This window comes from Lacerta agilis, chromosome 14, assembly GCF_009819535.1.
Source record: "Lacerta agilis isolate rLacAgi1 chromosome 14, rLacAgi1.pri, whole genome shotgun sequence".
Lineage (NCBI taxonomy): Eukaryota > Metazoa > Chordata > Lepidosauria > Squamata > Lacertidae > Lacerta > Lacerta agilis.
In genome coordinates this window covers 36,049,364-36,067,986 of record NC_046325.1, presented here as the reverse complement: position 1 = coordinate 36,067,986, position 18,623 = coordinate 36,049,364, and the positions used below count along the sequence as shown (strand labels likewise).

General features: G+C 49.8%; 1 protein-coding gene across 1 annotated transcript in view; it reads left to right on the top strand.

Moving 5' to 3' along the window:
- The first annotated feature begins 5,194 nt into the window (after nt 1–5,194).
- The window catches only part of SHANK1 (SH3 and multiple ankyrin repeat domains 1), a 109,836-nt gene continuing 96,407 nt past the window's right edge, over nt 5,195–18,623 (top strand). Inside the window, 1 exon segment of the mRNA XM_033169946.1 lies at nt 5,195–5,290. The gene's annotated coding sequence lies outside the window, so the exon portion shown is untranslated.

The following is an 18,623-nucleotide window of genomic DNA, read 5'->3' as shown; positions in this document are numbered from 1 at the left end:
ATCCATTTGTATAGGAGCTGAGGTTGGGCTACAAGAAAAGTTACTGTTAACCCTTTCTTGAAAGGCTAGTTATGAGGTGGTAAAATTCCTTTGTTCTGGATACTCCTGGGGGGTTGTGGCTGCTGCCCTCTTACACGCCAAACTTCATCACAGCCACTGCACCTCCTACCCAGTTTTCTGTTTCCAACAGTCAGTCAGCGCTCAGTCCCCCTCTAATTCCTGCTTTTGGGATCCCCTCCCCATTGAGGGTTTTCCTCCTTCAACATGTTCTCCGTTTCAGCAAATCTTGATGTGCTCCCAAACCTGCTGGTAATCTCCTTGTACGCTGCTGGTGTTGTTTTGGCTGCATAAGGCTCTGCTCTCTGAGAATGAACTGCTGTTAGAAGATACAGTGTTATCTTGCTTCTCAAACGCCTTGGTACTCAAACAACTTAGAACCCAAACACTGCAAACCCAGAAGTAAGTGTTCCGGTTTGCAAACTTTTTTCAGAAGTCGAACGTGCCCAATTTCAAGTGTTATGCTTCTGATTTGAGTGCCACACTTCCATTTTGAGTGCTACGCTGAGGTCTGTCTATTTTTGCCATTTATTTTGCATTTTTGTGGCTCTTTTTGTTTTTGTGACTATGTGGAACCCAGTTCAGCTACTGATTGATTGATTGATTGATTGTGTGACTGCAGTACATTGTTTATTGCTTTCATTTTACGGATCAATGGTCTCGTTAGATAGTAAAATTCATGTTAAATTGCTGTTTTAGGGGTTGTTTTTAAAAGTCTGGAACGGATTAATTCATTTTGCATTACTTTCTATGGGAAAGCATGCCTTGGTTTTGGAACGCTTTGGTTTTGGAACAGACTTCTGGAAAGGGTTAAGTTTGAGAACCAAGGTACCACTGTACAAGATACGTATCGTAGTCTTCTTCTTTGGCGATCACTCGTAGCCGAGTAAGATTGTCTTCCATAAACACCGTTTTAACAATGAGTCCGTAAGTGACTGTGGGGGCCAATTCTGGATCCACACGTCCTTCCACAGTATCGTAGTATAGTACAGCTGGCTAGGGCTGATGGGAATTGTAGTCCAAAATAGCTGGAGGTGGGGATCAGATTTGACAAATAAATTACAATCCTAGTGGAGTAGGTCCGTATTTGCCAGTGGATAGGAGTGTATTTACGCGTCATTCGCCTGTCTTTCTGAACACCCTAACACTTTGTGTGCATTTCCATGGCCCAGGCATGTCAGATAGCAAGTTTCTCATGCGGTGTGTGTGTGTGGAATTACAGATGGCAGTAACATTTATTGGAACATACACAGAGTCTGAATATATTGGCCCATCTAGCTGGGATCTCTCCCAGCCCTGCCTAGCAATCCTGGGAATTAAACACAGGGCCTTTTCCATACAAAGCTTAGAATCATAGAATTGTAGATCTGGAAGGGACCCTGGGGCTCATCTCTTCCAACCCCCTGCAATGCAGGATCCTATACGGAGATCGAACTTGCAACCTTGGCATTATGAGCAGCACACTCTAGCCAACTTAGCTATCCTGAGTGCCTGTGCTCTGCCCTCCCCCCCCCCCAATTCATCTGTGTCCCAAGGATGTCAGTGTGTACTCTCTTCTTCACACATTGTATATGCTAGCCATGCCAGAGTCTATGGCCCATGCCTATCACTGGCTACACTGCAGAGTCACACGTAAACCAGGATCAATTGCTTGGTCATGTGTGCTTTAAATGTGTCCATTGCTGGCTATAGTACAGCATCACACATATTTTAAACTTTATTGTCCTTTATAACTGGCAGAAGAGACCTTTTAAAAAAAAAATCTGAGCTTTTCTAGGTGCAACTTTCATTATCCCGCTGACAGGTTTCACGTTGCCTTTATATCTTTATGCCTTTCAGCTTATTTTATTTTTGACTGCACATTTTAATTGTTTTATATTATGGGGGGGCATCCTGGGAACATGATGGAACATTGGTATAAAAATACTTACAGGTGAAACTCGAAAAATTAGAATATCGTGGATAAGTCCATTTATGTAAGCAATTGTTTTCATTAGCTACTGGAGTTTAATATATGAGATAGACTCATGGCATGCAAAGCGAGATATGTCAAGCCTTTGTTTGTTATAATTGTGATGATGGTGTACAGCTGATGAAAGTTGAAATTGTTAACTTGGGGTTCTCATCAGCTGTACGCCATAATCATCACAATTTTAACAAATAAAGGCTTGACATATCTCGCTTTGCATGCCATGAGTCTTTCTCATATATTAGTTTCACCTTTTAAGTTGAATTACTGAAAGAAATGAAGCTTTCCACAATACTCTAATTTTTCGAGTTTCCACCTGTATATCATGGAAAACTGTTCAAGACCTCAGATTGGACAGATGGTATATATCTTTATGGAACATGGCAATTATGGGGCAGTGGAGGCGGGGAATCACACATAATCTGAAATTTAGGCAAGGACTCCTTTTATATGGTATGGCATGCTTTTATTTACTATATGGCAAAGAGCACCTTCTCTTGGCAATCATCTCCATAAGTTTTGGATGCTTGGAATGATAACTTGACTGCTTCTTTATTTTCCATTCATACAATGTGCATACGTGGAATAGGGCAGGTTTTCCTGTAAATTCCTCCAGTTTGTCTTTCCTGCAGCATTTCTGTTTCTACTTTTTGTTGTGCTATAACCGTTAAAAACACAATAAATGTTGTTGTTGTTCAGTCGTTCAGTCGTGTCCGACTCTTCGTGACCCCACGGACCAGAGCACGCCAGGCACGCCTATCTTTCACTGCCTCCCGCAGTTTGGCCAAACTTATGCTAGTTGCTTCGAGAACAATAAATTTTACTTATGATAAAATGAATGCTCATAACAAATAAATTATGAATGAATGCCACGATTCATGTACTTTGTACAGCAGGATTAGGGAAGCTTTGTTCCCTCTGGATGTTGTTGGACTCCAATTTCCATCATCCCCTAGCCATCATGGCCAATGGTTAGGAATGATAGGAGTTGTAGTCCAGCAGTATTTGGAGTCCTGTTGTACAGCCTTGTGTGCACATATTATCTGCCTTTGTGAGTCTCATTTCTCAGTGTAGTTACTGAGTACCATAGCCGGGCATCGCCTCATCGATCCCACAGGCATCCCTACCTTTTAATACATTCCACAAGGTTGTTCCATTAGGGGAAATGGGGCACAACCTCACCAACCTCAGCTGGGATCCCTCTATGCCTCACCAGCCTTCATACTTACAACCAGGCCCAGAGGGTTGTACTGACTGTGGCAGCTTCCTCCTCCTCCTCCTTAGTCTCAGTCTTGTCCTGGTACACCTCAGTAGGGAGGATGGGGGCAAAATTAGTTGCCTCTGCCTGTCGTTGCCTATGGCGCCACCTACTGTTGGCTCCCTTGCCTTCCATCCTATCAGCCCCAATAAGTGACAGACATCACTGCCATTCAATGCTGCCTTTTCCAAGCCACCTCGTTGGAAGTCTGGAGGGACGGTAGGTATCTCTAGCAAGAAGGGAGCCTAGGGATGAGGATGAGGATCTTGGGATGCTTGCTCATCTTGGGATAAGCAAATAGGACTGGTACCCAGCAATGGGACAGATATGGAGAAGACCGTGAGCCATTCTGGTGGTACCCAGCACCTGTAAAGGTAAAGGTAAGGGGACTCCTGACCATTAGGTTCAGTCGTGTCCAACTCTGGGGTTGCAGCGCTCATCTCGCTTTACTAGCTGAGGGAGCCAGCATACAGCTTCCGGGTCATGTGGCCAGCATGACTAAGCCGCTTCTGGAGAACCAGAACAGCGCACGGAAACGCCATTTACCTTCCCGCTGGAGCGGTACCTATTTATCTACTTGCGCTTTTGACGTGCTTTCGAACTGCTAGGTGGGCAGGAGCTGGGACTGAGCAATGGGAGCGGGGATTCGAACCGCCGACCTTCTGATCAGCAAGCCCTAGGCTCTGTGGTTTAACCCACAGCGCCACCCTTGTCCCATACACCCAGCACCTGTAGGTGAGGCCAAATACTCAGCAAGGAGACAGACACCTGGAAATATGGGCATGGAAGTGGGATTCAGGGTGTAAGGATGGGGCTCCGATACAGGGTGTGTGTGTGTGTGTGTGTGTGTGTGTGTGTGTGTGTGTGTGTGTTTGTGTGTTTGTCCAGGGCCAATATCCACACCTGCCAGCCAGAGAGAATGAAAGGTACAAAGGGGAAGAGAAAGGAGCTGCACCTTTTTGGTCAAGGTCAGTTTGCTCTCAGTTTCTGTCTCTGAAAGCCCAAACTGATGTAAACCTCACCTGTCGAGGCGGCTGCAGGTGGGGAAGAAGAGGCTGGCTTGGTTCTAGAGATGCTGCTGGCGGGTCGGAGAAGGCTCTTGGAAGGGAGAGCAGCCGCGCGATTATAAACGGAGGGATGGAAATGAGGCTGATCCCCGAGGAAGCAGCAGCAGCAGAAGCAGAAGAGATCTGAGATGATGGATAAATGGGACGTAAAAAAGGAGGAGAGGAGGCACCCGCGGGCGCCTCGGGGGGAGGGAATGGGGGCGGGGAGGTCGCAGGGAGGGGATGCGGGGTGAGGACCTGGGGGTAAGCGAGAGGCAGAGTGGATGGGCGTGTGCAAAGGAGGGGGAAGATGCGGGGTTGGGGCTTAAGTGGCCGAAGATGGGGAGGGGGTGTGGTTGCCGGATCGCGCTCCTTCTCCACCGGCCCCCTCCCAATATTCACACCCACGTGACCTTATGAATGAGATTGGGGCGGGGGGGGAGAGAGGGAGAGGAGGTGGGCTCGCCAGAACCGTGCATTCCTGAACAGCAAAAAAAAAAGAGAGCAGGGGTGGGGGCGGGGCGGCAGAGAGAGAGAGAGAGAGAGAGCATCCTCGCTCCAGCGCTGGGAGGGTGGGAGGCAGGCAGGCAGGGAGGGAGCGGCTGGCAAGCAGCGCAGCCCTGAGAGACTGCCCGGATCGCAGGCAGCAAAGGGCGCCGCCATGCAAGCCTGAATGCCCCCCACCCCACCCCCAAAGACCGCTCTCTCTCTCTCTAGATAGGCACCTTTCCTTTTCTCCCTAGCGTGCTTTCTCCGCGCCCCTCCCTTTTCCCGAGGAAACATCTGGACCCTGGTCCCTCCCCGCCCACCTCCCCGCGCAAGGACCGCAAGGACACTACCCGACGGAGAGAGGCGGGCGGCGGCGGAGGAGTGGTGAGCCGGAGGAGGGGTGGGGGGGGACCGTGCGGAGGGTCCCCCCCGAAAGGAGAGCATGTGCTGAGCGGCTCCCATCCTTGGCAGGTAACGTGGGGTGATGGGGTGGGGGAGGTTAAGCTGGGAACCGGGGAGAGTGCGCGTGGGGGGCGGCTGCACGCGTGGGTGAACCGCTTCAGGGTGTGTGGGGGGGGGGAGCGACCGCCTGCCGGGGGTGCGTGGGGGAGTCGGTCTTCTTCTCGCGTGGGAGGCGAAACGTCACCCGCTTCGGTTGGGGAGGAGAGCTGGGGGTTCCCACGACGGGGAAAGGGGACGGCGGTGCTGTGACATGGGGAGTGGGTGGGGGGGGGCGCGCACCGGAGGTGACAGCGGAGCCATCGCGTGCGGCCACCTCTGTGGACCCTGCCACGCCCCCCTCCAGAGCCCCCACTTTAAAAAAAAAAACCATGTGGGGGCTTTCCGCTTGTGAGCTGGGGTGTGGGGCCGCATCTACTATGGCACAGAGGTGAGTGAGAAAATGTGCTTTACGCGTGAGTGCCTTTCTCACGCGCGTATATGTCTCGGTAGTCCATTAGCAGTCATTGGGGAGTGGTGGGGGGAGCTTCTTCCAGAAACTGGGGTGCAGAAGCTTCCTGCAAATGGGTGTGAGGGGGGCTGTGTGCGGGCATGAGTTTCCATGCGCAAGGTGGGCAGCTTGGCTGAGGCATGTGGGCTGAGCTCGGCGGCGTGTGCACACTTGCACACGTGTAGACCTATATACGGGATGGAATGGGGAATGGGTGCCTGGGGGTTGCCAGCCTATGCATGTGGTGGTGGCGTGTGCGTTTTGGTAGCCATGTGCAGATGTGCTGGTAGCAATGGGGTTGAGAGACAAAGGAGGAGAAGGAGCATGGGGTGGTGGGGAAAGTGTACCATACAACTGAGGGTGTGCACATAAATCGCTGTGTGCCTGTATTTCTGTATGGCATTGTGTGCACCATTGTGCTAGCTGCCCACCTTGTGTGCTTAATCTGCAGGTATAAAATCATGCATGCATTTCCCCCCCCCTTCTCTCTCTCTCTCTGTGTATGTGCATGTCACTGTCTTTTTCTGCACATCCCTCATGCATCCCTACCTTCGTGCATATCTGTCCATGCATTTGCCCTTGTGCACGCCTGTTGTGCATGCTTTTCTCTCCTCGCTGTGGCCATACCTTTGTAAGAACAGCCCTCTCTCTCTCTCTCTGTCTCCATGTCTGCCTGCAGTTGTGCATAGATAGAGAGGCAAATTAGTCCTTGCTTGTGTGAGAAAGGCTGTAAGCATGCTTCTCCTCCTGAATGGCCAAGGTGGGGGGTGAGGGAGTGTCGGCGGCTTTTAAGCAGATCAGGATCCAGTTGGAATGTGTGCCAGGTAAATAAATAAATAAATAAATCCGCCTCGCGGTGAGCGCACACACTCATGCACACACATGCTCACATGCCATATACTATGTGCGGCAGGTGTGCTTCTCTGCCACTGCATGTGCACACCGGCGATTTTACTGCACAAGGGCAGGACCTGGGGTCTTCGCCGTCCCCACGGCAGCTTTTCTGCAAAATGCAAAAGCAAGTTTCTAGTCCTCCTGGCCTCGAAGAGCGGCTTGTGGAAATGTGTGTGTGTGGGGGGGGGTGTCTGCAAAACCCTGGGAAATCAAAGTGGGTTGGAGCAAGGTATCCCATATGCGGCTGGGTCTTCAATGCCCTCTGTCGTCTCGCTTTTTCAATGCTTGTTCTTCCTCCATGCTGCCTCCCCACTTCATCTGTGCACACCTTTGCCATTTCCCTCCCCCCTTTCCTTTCACTTTTATCACCTTTACCAAAAAAAGAGAAGAAGCAGCAAATTCGTTGACAGTCGCAATTGTGGTAGGTGTGTTTTGCAAAAGGCACAGACTCGAACCAACCTCCTTCATGTCCTCCGGATGAATAAACCAGATATTTGTGTGTGTGTGTGTGTGCGCGCGCTTGTGTAGTGTTCACGAAGCTCTGAGTTTGTCAGCCTGGATGTATATGCATTCATCTGTATGTTCTCATATTGCCGTGTGGGTGTAGCCACGAGGTCTCCATGTGCATATATTCCCTATCACATTATATAGATGAGCTGTGTGGCAGCCACGGTCCATCTGTGAGCAGAGGCACACGGCCGTTTCTCAGAGCGACCTGCCCCTTTGGCACTCGCTCGCGGCAGAACTCATGCTGGGCTGTAGATTTGTCGCCATGTGGCTTCCAAGGTGCTGGCGTGCATGCTCCGTGTGCATGCGCGTGCGCACACACGAGTACATTATTTTCCCGCTGTACTTTGTGGGCCTTTGTGGACTATGGGTCTTTAAAGCTTTCTTCCTTGTATATTGTCCCATTGTGGGTTCTTGTACCAATGTAGCATGAGCTGTTTTTTCCTTGTACAGTACACCTCTCTCTGCACATTGTGCAACATGTGGTTACAGGAACATTAGAAACATTATTTTGTCTGGGACTCCTTAAATCTGTTGTCCCTCTATGCTTTCTGCCCCCCACTATGAATTCCATGTATTCCTCTGTTTTAATATCTTGCAGGTTATAGGTTCTTATATCTAATACAGTACATGGATGTCTTGTAGGAGTTCTGCTGCGCATGCCTCTCAGTGTAGGGGACATGGCATTTGCCACACTAACCATTGTGCCCTTTTATACCTGTGTGTGATGTAGGATTCTCTTTCTTGCGCTGTCAACCACAGTGGTGCTTTAAACAGCCCAAGCTTTTGCATGATTAACTCAGAGGTACTGAGTTAATGGAATTTACTCCCAGGAAAATGTGAATACAGCTGCAGTCTGTGTTCTCTGGCTTTCTGGGTGAGCTCCACTGAACACAGCAGGATTCACTTCTGAATAAATGCACATAGGATTGAGTGGTCAAAAGTACAATTTATTAGCAAGAGCTCACTGAGCTCAATAGAACTAAGCATTGAAACTTTTTTTTTTTTACTTTGAGTAGACCCACTGAACATAATGGCCATGACTAACTTAGGCCCATAATTTTCAGTGGGTCTACTCTGGGTAAAAGTTAGTTGAATTGCTCAGTCCGTAAAGCATGAGACTCCTCATCTCAGGGTCATGGGTTCGAGCCCCACCTTGGGGAAAAAGATTCCTGCATTGCAGGGGGCTGGACTAGATGACCCTCGTGGTCCCTTCCAACTCTACAGTTCTGTGATTCTATTTACACAACCCACAGGAGCGTACTTTGGAGTAAATGTGCTTGGTATTGCAGTGTCTGTGGGTTGTGTCCAATGTTCACCCTATTGAGAACAGACCCATTAAACTGACGGGCATGTCCAACTTAGGCACGTCAATTGCAAAGGGTCTACTCTGAGCGTGTCCAATGCAAACCTAGGTCTCCAGCTGGTTTTTGACTACAATTCCCATCATCCCTGACCGCTGGTCCTGCTAGCTAGGGATGATGGGAATCGTAGTCCAAAAAAGCATGGAGACCCAAGTTTGGCAAACCCTGCACCTCAAGATCCTTCTCTCATGCTCATCTAGTGAGGCAGATCACTGTTATTCCCATTGAGCAGATTCTAAGCAGAGGCTCGGAGTCGGAGCCAGTGGTGGTAGTTTGCCCAAGGCTTCCCAGCATGTTGGTGGCTCAACCTCTCACATGTCTGGGCTACACTGTCCCCTCTGGGTACAACAAGTCTTTGTGGCCCCTGTGAATCTGGCAGTGTCCTGCGGATTGTGAGCATCTACCCTAACTTTATAACTTTCAGCAGAGGTCAAGGACAGTTCAGATTGATTTTCTCTGCCATCTGCAACCGAGTCACGTATAATGGTTGCAAAGGCAGGATTAGGTAGCTGTTAACAATGCTTCCCATGCACATACCAAAGGGGTCCTCTTCCTTACCTATGGGGCCTTCTGAACCCCCCCCCCCCCACACACACACCACACAAAAAGAAATGCACACAGACACCTCCAGGAGGCAAAGGAAGACAAAGATATCCATAAGATTTTCTTAAATTGCATACATGGCTATAGATGCAGAATTATAAATAATCACTAGAATTTAAATAGAAAGGCAGCCCTTCACACCGCAAGGGTCTTTTTGACTGCTCAGTCTGCTGCAGCAGCGTGACGTGGGTTGCTGGCGCCCGGGGCAGGGCAAGTGTTACGCCCTCACGGTGGACTGAGCAGCTGTTTTGGGGGCACACACCAGGAGGATGAACAGAGCCCGCCTCAAATAGGCTCCTTGGCAGCTGTATCCACCCACCTGCTCACTAGACCAGGCATCCCCAAACTCGGCCCTCCAGATGTTTTGGGACTACAACTCCCATCATCCCTAGCTAACAGGACCAGTGGTCAGGGATGATGGGAATTGTAGTCCCAAAACATCTGGAGGGCCGAGTTTGGGGATGCCTGCACTAGACCAACTCGGCCACTGCCGTGCCTCAGCTACCTGGGCTCAGTGCCTGTCGGAGCAGGCCCTGACTGCACCCCATCAAAAATGTGCGTCCGAGACCACACACCCCATGCAACGCCTCTGGTCTGCCGACTAGGTGGCGCCAACTTTTTATGGGCCCTGGTCTTCAAAGTAGACATGGACAATCCTTCAAACAGAGGGCAATCCTCCACAGACCCTTCAAACAGCCGTCTGTAAAGCTGGACTTGTGTGTAGATAACCTCTTTTTACTTGTTGAGGTGGTTTGCGATACAGTGGAACCCCGGGTTACGCACGCAATCCGTTCTGGGTCGCCATGCATAACGTGGGCGTGCGTAACTCGAACGCACGTAAAAAAAAAAAAAAAACCTGGAAGTCACGCAATTTGTGGAACTCAGCAGGGAGGAGGATGGGGACAAAACCAGAACCAGCTGCCTCTGCTTCGGCTCCCCCTATTGTCGGCCTCCCTACCTGCTACCCTACCAATGGCAGCGGGTAGTGAAGTTATGGTCACCACCACGATATGTCTAGGCCCAAATTCTTTTGCAAGATTACAAAGCAAATGGTATGGGGGCAGCACGGCATGTCACTTGGTGCTGTGCTGCCCTGCAGACCAGCTGACTGGCGTGGCATCGCAGCCACGCCAGCCAGCCAGATGGAGATGTTAGGTGCCAAACCTGGAGACCAGATGTCTCCACTTCCTGGCAAAAGGCCGGCTGCCTGTCGCAAAACACGCCTGGCGCCCGGCTAATTTCGAAAGCTGTTGCCAAGTGCTGTGTGTACCCATATCCATTTGCTGGGCCTGCCTGGCGTGCTACCACAGCGCTGTGGCACTAGCTCGACTAGGGGCTCATCCCACAATGCTGCAACCGTATCAAAAGGCCTGCAACCGCCTGGGTGGGTCTGACGATGTGGGTTCAAGGGTCCTGACCCCACAAGGAAGACACGTGTTATTGGCCCTATCCATGCGGTCGCAAGAGATGTGGGGTGAACATACGGGAAAAGTAGCTCCTGCAGCGCTGTAGTAGCCGAAAAGAGCGCTTTAATAAGGACTTCATTAGGCAAAAGTGCTTTAAGCCCCAGGGAAAAGGAGGGATGCCTTGGGACTGATTCCCAAAGAGACCATCCATATATGTTGCATGCTGATATTGAAGAGGGCATGCTTTGTTATATGTGGGAAGCCTGCAAATACGGAGTAATGAATATTTTGCAAGATTAGCCCTTGGAATTCTAAATGACTGAAAAGGGGTCTTTATTTTGTGTGGGCGGGTGCATTAATTTATTGTTATTCTGACTCCCAGGAGTTCAAGACCACTGACAGTGTCTCCTTCTTTAATCTCTCATCCCAGCATCCTTTGCAAAATAGGCCAAGGCAGACGGAATGACACGTCTCAAGAAATGCGTGTTCCTTAATCCACATTTGCCAAGGTATTGCAAATGTAGGAGCAGGGGCTGCATTTTTAGGCGAGAGTTGACAGGTGGGAGGGCGGTACCTAACCCTTCCCATACCACCCATTCCCCCCCCCCTGCAAATAACTTCCTGACCATTTCTCCCTCACTGGGCATATTTCTGGTCTTGATGCCTAGCGGGCCGGGGGGGGGGGGGCCAAATTAAAAACAACAAAAAAGAGTTTCACAAATGAATAGGTAAGCAGGTAAAAGGTAAAGGCCCCTGACCGTTAAGTCCTGTTGCAGATGACTCTGGGGTCGCGGCGCTCATCTCACTTTACTGGCCGAGAGAGCCGATGTTTGTCCGCAGACAGTTTTTCCGGGTCATGTGGCCAGCATGACTAAGCCGCTTCTGGCGAAACCAGCGCAGCTCACGGAAACGGCGTTTACCTTCCTGCCGGAGCAGTACCTATTTATCTACTTGCACTTCGACGTGCTTTTGAAATGCTAGGTTGGCAGGAGCTGGGACTGAGCAACGGGAGCTCACCCCATCGCGGGGATTCGATCCGCTGACCTTCTGATCAGCAAGCCCTAGGCTCTGTGGTTTAGACCACAGCGCCACCTGTGTCCCTAGGTAAGCGGGGGGAGGAGGGTTAATCATCCCTTCCCACTTACTGATTCTCCCCTGAAAATGCCCTTGACCCCCCCCCCATGAATTAGCATCTCATTTTATCATTTCATTTTGCATTTCTGTCCCACCTTTCCTCTAAGGAGCTCAAGGTGCTACCCATAGTTCTCCTCCTCCCCATTTTATCCTCACAACAATCCTGTGAGGTAGGTTAGACTAAGAGACAGTGACTGGCCCATGTTCACCCAGTGGGAGTGGAGATTTGAACCCTAGCCTACCAGGTCTTAGTTAAATACTCTTAACCACTGCAACACACCGGCAGCCTTGTGTAGAGTATTATGTGGCACATATCATAGAATTGCAGAGTTCTGAGGGTCATCTGGTTCAAGCCCCTGCAATGCAGGAATTTAAACTAAGGCATCCATGACACGTGGCCATCCATCCTCTGCTTAAAAACCTCTAATGGTCCACCACTTTCCGAGGGAGTCCATTCCACTGTTGAACAAGCTCTTACCATCCAAAAGTTCTTCTGATGTTTGATCGAAATCTGCTTTCTTGTGACTTGAAGCCATCGGTTCATGTCCCACCCTCCGGAGCAGGAGAAAACTTGCTCCATCTTCCACGTGACAGCCCTTGAGATGTTGGAAGATGGCTATCACATCTCCTCTTTTCCACACTAAGCTTACCCAGCTCCTTCAACCGTTCCTCATAAGGCTTGCTTTCCAGACCCTTGAACATCCTGGCCGCCCTTCTCTGCACGCATTCCAGCTTCTCCATATCCTCCTTAAATTGTAGTGCCCAGAAATGGACCCGGGACTCCAGTTGTGGTCTGATGAAGACAGAATAGAGTGGTACTATTACTTCCCTTGACAGGACACTACACTTCAGTTGATGGAGCCTAGACGCCTGCTTCTTGGGAGAAAAGCAATGACAAACCTAGACAGCATCTTAAAAAGCAAAGACATCACCTTGCCGACAAAGGTCCGTATAGTTAAAGCTATGGTTTTCCCAGTAGTAATGTACGGAAGTGAGAGCTGGACCATAAAGAAGGCTGATCGCCGAAGAATTGATGCTTTTGAATTATGGTGCTGGAGGAGACTCTTGAGAGTCCCATGGACTGCAAGAAGATCAAACCTATCCATTCTCAAGGAAATTGGCCCTGAGTGCTCACTAGAAGGACAGATCCTGAAGTTGAGGCTCCAGTACTTTGGCCACCTCATGAGAAGAGAAGACTCCCTAGAAAAGACCCTGATGTTGTGAAAGATGCAGGGCACAAGGAGAAGGGGACGACAGAGGATGAGATGGTTGGACAGTGTTCTCGAAGCTACTAACATGAGTTTGGCCAAACTGCGGGAGGCAGTGGAAGACAGGAGTGCCTGGCGTGCTCTGGTCCATGGGGTCACGGAGAGTCGGACACGACTGAACGACTGAACAACAACAACAAGAATAGCACGAGCCTTTTTTGCTGCTGCTGCTACTGCATCACACACATATAGTTGCAAGCCACGTGTTTGTTAGCCTCAGAACCTGCACCTTCAGCCGATTATCCCCATTTTTCTGATGAGGGAACTAAGGCAGAGAGAGAACAACTTAGCCAAAGCTCACCCAGCTCAGACCTCCCGGGCCCAAAGCCAGCATGGCAGGCTCAAGATGAGCTTGTGATTCTGTATAAGCAGGGTGGCATGTATACAGGATCCATGTGCTTCTAAGGAACCTGAACATAGGTATATGTGAGAGTGTGAGTGAGTGAGTGAACGGCGCTTTGCGTGTGAGTGTAAGGAGAGTAAGCCAAGCGTGCATGGGTGACACCGGGGAGAATTGGCCTCATTTCACACCCACTGCACGTGGCACTAGAGGGATGCAGAAAGGATGAGGAGACACGCAGAGAGAAGCTTTTGCATCTAGGGTCGGCATTGACACAGGATCAAGCTCTCAGCAGCCTTGACAGGCAGGGCACTGCTCCTCGCATGCCAGATTTGGATGGTGTGTTCTGCACATCTGCAGGCTCCTGTTGCGTGGCTAGCTCTGCGCCAGATCTCCCACTTCCCTCTCTCAAATGGACTTGTTGGCCTGGGCTTGCAAAGAGGCTGGGTCATCAAGGGGGTGTGTGAGACACACAGCACCCCCATCCTCCCAATTTTCAATTTCTCTCCCCATCCCCATCTATCTAATCCATCTACATACCTTTTCCCCTCCGCTATAATAGCAATTTCTGGGCAGGGGTCCAGCAAGGATCCTCCCATCCATTTGCCACCTCTGCCTCCAGAGATGGAGTTTTTTGGGGGGAGGGGAGGCACCACTCTCTCTCTCTCTCTCTCTCTCTCTCCCCCCCCCCTTCTCAGGCTGGCATTATTCCAAACAGCGCCTGCGCTGCCTCTCCCCCGCCCAGCTGGGCTTGGCTATTCTTAGCTCCCGAGTCTTTGATTCATGCTTCTGAGAGTATTTCTGCTGGGTGTGCAGAGAGAACAGTTACTGCGGTGTGAGGGAGGAGGGATATGCACATGCCTGGCTCAGTGCGTGTGAGACACACACACTCACACACACTCTCTCTCTTTCTCTCTGCAAGCATGCAGACACATGTCCCTATGCCTGTAAGGATCTGCATGAGCATAGGTATGCATGGGAGAGAGCACCTGCAGACCTACATGTGCACGTTTGGTCTTGGAGTGGTGCATGTCTGCATATTTCTGCTTCTCTGCGTGAAGCAATTAAGTATGCATGCTTATTCCCTAGTATGTACATGCGGCTACGAATATCTTTGTACATGATTTTTGTGACCAGGCATCTAGACGAAAATAGGCGTGCATGTGCCATGTGAATATGGCTTGCAGCGTTTGTGTGCATGCCCAACATGTACTTTCACGCTCTCATGTATGTGGGAATGTACAGCCATGCCAAAACAGGAGCATGTGCTCATTTCTTTCAAGGGCGGCGAGTGGCCCATGAGATCGCAGCCACTTGAATTGTTGGCACGTTGGGAATAGCAGGTGCATAATCGGCTCCAGACTAACGAGAGTTTGCATATCTATCCATTTGGATATGTGCATAAATGAATTATTGCATGGGTATAATGGGACACGTGCTGTTGCATCTGCTGTTTCCAGCACGCCAACTTTCATGTGACGGTAGAGGGCCAGATCTGGCGGGGGATTACCTGGTGTAGGGCGGCCCACCCGGCACCACTGAGACGAGTACTAGCCCTGTGCAGCTCTATGCCCCCCGCCTGCTGCTATATTAATTTCTCCAGAATGCAATCCTGTACTGTACATGTATGTAGTATTACTATGGAGGAAGGGGGTTTAAATGGCAGCTGGGGGTGAGACCAGCCGTGCATGATGACCTCACTCCTATTTGCAATAAAGAAGCGGGACTCTGACAAGACCCCAGTATTTGCCTGAGTATGGTGTAGTGCTTTTGCACCTCAATATTCGATGCTTTTTTCTCAGCAGATTAAAAGAATTGTATGAAGGGGAGAGGACTTAGGTGCTCGTGCACGGACTTCACTCTGCCTGAATGTACGTGTGTAAAGAGAACACAGGAGGAAATTATTTTTGACATTCATTTCTTGCTTTATCTCCAAGGAGATAACTGCGGCATGGGTAGTTCTGTTCCCCCGCCCACAACAACCTTGTGAGGTAGATTGCCACAGCCTGAGAGAGAATGGCTGGCCCAGCATCACCCAGCGAGTAAGGATTTGAACTTGGATCTGTCTGGTTGCAGACCGGCACTCTGAATTGCTGTACCGCACCGGCTCCATTTGGGGTGCGCCCGTGTGAGAAAGTGGGTGGTGTGTTCAGTGTGAGCAAGTGTTTGTATGTGGGGAAAAGAGTATAGCTGCAATCGGTGACAGGGAGAGCAGCTCAGCACGGGGAGCCTAGAGGCAATGTTCGAAATTCTCCAGGTGCATTTTGATACTGGGGTGGTGGGTCCAATTGTGATTATGTGGAGATTTCACTTGCATACTGGGACAAGTGAATTGTTGCGAGAGCAAGCTACAGTCAAGCAATGTAGTTGAGATAATAGAATCCTAGAATTGTGAAGGGATCCTGAGGATCATTTAGTCCAACCCCCTTGCAAATAGACATTCTCTTGTGGTGACTGCAACCTCGATTTGGCGTCTAGTTTATATGCGTTTCTAACCCAGAAAAACTGTCTGCGGACAAACGTCGGCTCCCTCGGCCACTAAAACGAGATGAGCGCCGCAACCCCAGAGTCGTACGTGACTGGACTTAACTGTCAGGGGTCCTTTACCTTTTTTGTTTTTTTAACACTGCCTAGAAGGGAGAAGAAGACTGATCGCCGAAGAATTGATGCTTTTGAATTATGGTGCTGGAGGAGACTCTTGAGAGTCCCATGGACTGCAAAAAGATCAAACTTATCCATCCTTAAAGAAATCAGTCCTGAGTGCTCACTGGAAGGGCAGATCCTGAAATTGAGGCTCCAGTACTTTGGCCACGTCATGAGAAGAGAAGACTCCCTGGAAAAGACCCTGATGTTGGGAAAGATGGAGGGCACAAGGAGAAGGGGACGACAGAGGACGAGATGGTTGGACAGTGTTCTCGAAGAGACTGGCATGAGTTTGGCCAAACTGCGGGAGGCAGTGGAGGATAGGGGTGCCTGGCGTGCTCTGATCCATGGGGTCACGAAGAGTCGGACATGACTGAACGACTGAACAAGAAGAAGAAGAAGAAGGGAGAGGTGTCCTCTCCTTGCTGGAAGCCTTCAAGTGGAGACTGGGCAGCCATGTGCTGGGGTTGCTCTGAGCTATTGATTACCTGTACCAAGAAGGAAATTGAACTAGATGTTCTCAAAGGCCTCTTCCGACTCTATGATTTTAACACTTTATGATGTTCTACAAGATGTTCCTCCAACTCTATGTTTCTAATACCCTGCAATGTTCTCCTGTTGATATTCCATTTCAAAGGTTGGCTACTGAGTTCTTCCCAATTATTTCCATTGAACAGAATTGTTGTTGGGGAGCTGAGAACTGCAGCTCTGTAAGGGAGAAACTACGGTTCCCTGGATTTTTGGAGGGGTGTGCGCTTTAAATGAAAATGTTACAAGCTCAGGTAGCGCCCCCCCCCCCCGCTCCTCTACTGTACGAGCAAACCATAGCTTGCTTTTACATCTGCACCAGGCAGGCCATGGTTTGCCCTTCAGACCTGAGACTGAACACAACGCAAACCATGGTTTCAGTCTCTGGTTTGAAGGTAAACCATGTTTGCCCGGTTCGGATGTAACACCAAACTACGGTACTTGCTCAGGTCACCATTTTTTTAAAGTTTGGTATTACATTTCTCTCCTATCTTTCATCCAAGGAACTCGGGTATATTGTCCCTCCCCATCTCTTATCCTCAAAGCAACCCTGTGAGGTAGACTAAGCTCAGAGAAAGTGTGACTGGCCCAAGGTCATCCACTGAGCTTCATGGCTAAGCCTTGAACTCTTCAGTCCTACTCTGATATTTCCACCACTGCACTGCACCACACCAATTCTAATGTGTGTGAGGGGGTTAAACGTTCATTTTTACCCTATCCTTCATCGAAGAAACCCAGAGCGGCATTCAGTGTTAGAAACTCAGATATGTAAGCTAGATGCCAAATGGTTCCTTAAAACCAGGGTTACAGTTGCCAAAACGGTTGCCACTTTGGGGCTAGATGGCTCAAAAGTCGCATTTCTCGATACGACTTTTTGGTTCCTGAAATTCATTCGGATCGCGCAGATAAAATATATAACGGATTGAATTCCACAGGATGTGTTGCTGGCTTGTGAAAACAGTCAAGGTCCAAGGATCCCCAGGCAGGCATTCCCAAGATGGTGGAGATGTCAGGCGCCATCCTGGCACCCGGGCATCTTCACTTGCTCGCAAGTAACCGGTGGTGAAAATGTGCCTGGCAAATTTTGAATGCCCGTGGCATACATGGTGGGTGGCTTTATCCTCACAACAACCTCATGACTTTGATTAGCTTGAGCATGGGTAGGCAAACTAAGGCCCGGGGGCCGGATCAGGCCCAATCGCCTTCTAAATCCAGCCCACAGACGGTCCAGGAATCAGCGTGTTTTTACTTGAGTAGAATGTGTCCTTTTATTTAAAATGCATCTCTGGGTTATTTGTGGGGCATAGGAATTTGTTCTTTTTTCTCCCCCCCCCCAAATATAGTCTGGCCCCCCACAAGGTCTGAGGGACAGTGGACCGGCCCCCTGCTGAAAATGTTTGCTGATCTGTGAGCTTGAGTGTCAGTGGCCCAACGGCACTCAGTGCATTTCCTGGCAGAGGGAGGATTCGAAACCAACTCTTCACCATCTAAATCCAGCATGATGCTTTGCCAGTTCATATAGGATGGCAAGCTATGGTCTGCTCAAACAAGAGGAGGGAGGAAAAGAGTGGGAACACCCAAGGGGAGAAGGGTGTGCTATATCTGAGCTGACCCCACCATGCATGTCTCTGCCTCAGCCGCCTTCCCTGTAATATTGGGGTGACACTGCTGGCCTACTTTGCAGGGTTGTTGTAAAGATTACAGAGATAATGTAGGTGAAGCACTTGTGACACACTAAATTGTGTTCAGTGAATGCCATGCATTTTCACCGCCTCCGACGTTTATGGGGAAATGTACACAATTTCTGTGTCCTGCGCGGCGTCCCACGCGCCTCCGCAGCTTCCAGTCATGTGCTTCCGCCCCCCCCCCCCACGCACGCACACACACACACACAAATGTACAGACCCTCGCCTGCTCAACGCTCTTCCTGCCTGCTCTCGCTCTGTTCTGTCACAAATCCTCCTCGGGGTGGGGGTGGGGGAAGAAATCCTCAAATGTCAGAACACAGAATGCAAAGGGAGCCAATTTATGCCAAGGAAGCAAAATATACATCAAGTTTTGATTGTTTGGCACAACCTGCTTTGAATGCAACATTTTAATTCCCAGAGAGTGAAGAATGCCGTGGCAATGCAAAGTAGGATCGGCCACACGGTGGCTTGGGATTCAGC